The sequence below is a fragment of the Amblyraja radiata genome, chromosome 4 (assembly GCF_010909765.2).
Source record: "Amblyraja radiata isolate CabotCenter1 chromosome 4, sAmbRad1.1.pri, whole genome shotgun sequence".
Classification (NCBI taxonomy): domain Eukaryota; kingdom Metazoa; phylum Chordata; class Chondrichthyes; order Rajiformes; family Rajidae; genus Amblyraja; species Amblyraja radiata.
The window spans coordinates 58965688-58969401 of record NC_045959.1 but is presented as its reverse complement, the minus strand read 5'-3'; the positions used below and the strand labels follow the sequence as shown (position 1 = coordinate 58969401).

The 3714-nt window shown below is 54.7% G+C and overlaps 1 pseudogene; it reads left to right on the top strand.

The window, feature by feature from the left end:
- Positions 1-1629: 1629 nt before the first annotated feature.
- LOC116972176 lies at positions 1630-2701 on the top strand (annotated as a pseudogene).
- Positions 2702-3714: the final 1013 nt, after the last annotated feature.

The following is a 3714-nucleotide window of genomic DNA, read 5'->3' as shown; positions in this document are numbered from 1 at the left end:
CTCAAACATAATTTTGAAGACTCAGAAGAGAAGTCTGAATGTAAACGAGATACAAAGAATTTATACCATGTTGGTAAAGCTGGAATATGCTATTTTAACAGTCGTTTGGGAAGAAGTGCTGGAGTGTTTCAACAAAACCAGTAAGAAACTCCAAACCCCTGGTTTTGATGCAAAAGGTTATCTTTTGGCTGTCTGAAGAACGACAACCAGAGTTTCCAACAGATCTTTATTCAAAAGTGCGGTTTCCAGTATACAGGTTCTCTAGACACGTCTGGCCACAACGATGGTCAGCGCTGAACAAACGTGCGAAAGCAAAAACCGCGCGAAACAAGCTGCCCCTCCCGAGTCATGTGACCGCAGCTTCCGAACGGCGGGTTCGATCTCTGCATACGCCAGCAGGCGCCGTTACATGGCCCCCGCCAGAATCTGCGGCACGGAAACACACGGGTAAACGGACGGGTTGCCCGGAACGCGTAGTCCGAGGTCGCGGGGCGAGCGTAACAGTAGGGACTGGCACAACAGGACTGGAGGGGCGCGAAAAATGCGAACGAGGGACGGGCGTAACAAAGGGGACCGGAGAAACATGACCGGGGGTAACAGGTGCAGAGGCCGGTGGAGTAGTCACTGTCATTGGGCTATCCTCGTCAACATGTGCTGGCTTAAGGCGGCTCATGGAGACGAACTCCTCCTTGCCACCCATGTCCAACATGAACGTCGAGACACCAGTACTGAGCACCCTGTACAGACCCTCGTACACGCGCTGTAACGGAGAGGCGATGAGTATCTCTACGGAATTGAGCCCTGATTAAGCATTGCGGTAAAACTCCATACCGGCATCAGCCTGTTGGGCAGTGGCCAGCTCCTCATAATCAACGCCTAGACAGACTAAGCGCTGAGACTTCGGGCAGCGCTGGACGGGATAACGCGTCAGCCGCAACGTTCAGCTTCCCTGCCACATGCCGAATACCGGACGTGAATTCGGAGCTGTCTGGCAGACCAGGGGTCAGATACCTTGGTCAAGACAAACGTTAGTGGCGTGGTCTGTGAATGCAGTGAATGCGTGCCCCTCCAGGAAATAGCAAAAATGGCCGATCGCTAGGTAAAGTGCAAGGAGCTCCCGGTTGAAAGCGCTATACTTCACTTCGGGGGCTCGCAGCTGCCTGCTGAAAAATGCCAGTGGCACCCAGCGACTACCTACACACTGCTCGAGGACAGCGCCTACCGCGACGTCGGAAGCGTCTATGGTGAGGGCTGTTTGGGCTGAGGCCCTAGGGTCTTCCAGCATAGTGACGTTGGCCAATGCGTTTTTAGCCCCCTCGAAAGCCTTCTGTGCCTCCTTAGACCAGACCAGGTCCTTGCGCTTACCGGCCAGGCATTGGAACAATGGACGGCTGCAGACGGGATGAATCGGTGGTAGAAGTTAACCATCCCGATAAACTCCTGTAGACCCTTGGGACTTCAGGAAGCGACGGATCGCGTTGACTTTCTCGGGCAGTGGCTGCGCGCCGCGGAAGGTGATGCCATGACCCAAGAAAGAAATGGAGCGCAATGGGAACTGGCACTTTGCAGGGTTGATCACCAACCCGTGTTTGCGCAGCCGTTCGAAAAGTAGGCGGAGTGAATGAAAGTACATGGAGATCATCAGTGCCAGATCCGATTGCAAGGAGGAGAAAGACAAATTCATCACTCACTTCAACAGCACCAATGGCGACCAGAACCTACACACCCTCTACGAAGCCATCATGGGCCATAACATCCTGTTCGGGGTACCTATCCTGGAGACAGCCATGTCCTACAGCCAGAAGAACCGGCGGTGATGGAGCAGATGTGCGCCCGGCTGAAGACGCTCTTCTGCATCGGCCTGATCGCCCTCCTGGGTCAGACCACCATCACGGGTAACGACGTAGACAGCATCAAGAAGGAGTGGGAAGAGAAAATAAGCAAGGTGGAGAAGATGAAGACCATGGTGGATCGCTGCGTCGCCGAGTTTCTGGAGCAGGCGAAGATCGACGTGGAGGCGATGATCAAAGCCAATAAAGATCCCTCGTACATGGCACAAGTCTGCGCATATCACACTGAGCTGGCAAATAAATACGACTGGCTTAAGTGGTCGGTGGTTGTGTACGACGAGGTGGGCGGCCACGATTATCACAACACACAAGGTGAAAACTTTTTTTACTTCTACCGAACCAACGGCATCAACTGTGTCGTTCCTACAGCAAGGCCGAAACCAAAGTTGATCGTAACACGGTACTGAAGCTCATGGATAAAAAATTCAATGATTGCAATAATGCCACGGAAGTGGTGACATTCCTCAAAGGTCAACTGCCCGGGCACTTGGTCCAGGCTATCCGCCGGTGCAACGGGGTCCAATGCATGTATGACTTCCCATGGGAAAGTTACTTCTGGAAAACCTACAACGGAGTCACTCTCTGTGTCCACACAGAGTGACCAATCAATGGACGGTCCACACCCACTGACCCATGACATAGTTCCCCACCGCCCGCTCCTCCAGAGCTCCGCGTTGACTCTCAGTGACGGCCTGTCCCTCTCAAATTGTGCGCTGTTTCCCCGCGATGCACCGCGCTTCTATTTCCCGACGGAAATCCCGTGTTTACCCGCTGCATGTTGCTTAAAGCCGAAGATAGCGCTTTGTGTCAGGGTGTGGAGCCGTGCTGAATAAACCTTCGCTGTGCAGACACTTGTCGTCTTTGTCCTTCTTTCTGTCCGACACATGGAGCTTCATTGAACACACTGAGTGCCCCCAACACTGCGCTTGCACCGAGTTTGCTCACACACTCGGGAGGGTCGGCACTGATGTGGCGGCGGGCAGGAGAAACGGGCAGAGCGGCGGATGGGAGGGGGGGGGGGGGGGGGGGAGACTGAGGCCGATGTAGAGGGTAAATGGAGCAAGTGGTGTGAGCAAGGACAGGCGGAAGCGGGAGTGGGAAGCGAGTGAGGGCTGGTGGGTACAACGGCAATGACTCCACAGCAAGAAAAGGCCAGGACTGGCAGAGTGAGTGACACAAGGGGAGCTAGGGAGGGGGAACGAGTACTGGGGAGTGTAGAGGAGGATAAATGCGGAGGGGTGGGGGTGGGGGGAGAAAGGGATTGGGGCAGAGAGGGGAGAAAGGTTTGGGGTTGTGGCCAGGAAGTAAAAGTGTGTGTAGAGGGATGGGAGAATGGGAAGCGCGGGGAAACTGGGAAAACACTGAGGGGCGGGTGGAAGAATGGGGTAGATGGCGAATGGGATGGGGACGAGGGACACACGGTGGACAGGTATGGACAGGGTTGTCGTTTCTTCATAATGAGATTAAAAAGTTGAATCAAATCGTGAATCGCGGCGCGACGCTTGTCAGCAGCGGCCTCTGCAGTCCGTCTGTCTTTTTATTGTTTTCTGTCTTGTTCTATGTAGTTTTTATTGTTTTTTTTTGTCGGGGTATGTGTGTGGGGGTGGGGTGGGGTGGGGGGACTTTAAGGTCTTTCCCCTGCACGGGAGACCCGACCTTTTCTTTGTCGGGTCTCCGTTGTCGTTGGGGCTGCAACGTGGAGCTGCCTCCAACAGGAATGACCTGGGGCTCCAGTCGCGGAGCTGCGGAGCTACTCACCATCACGGAGCTGGCCGAGTCCGGAGCGGGTGGAGCTGTGGTGGACGCTGCTGTGACCCGACACCCGGAGATTCGGAAGCTCCTACCGCAGGTCTGTGGACGGTAA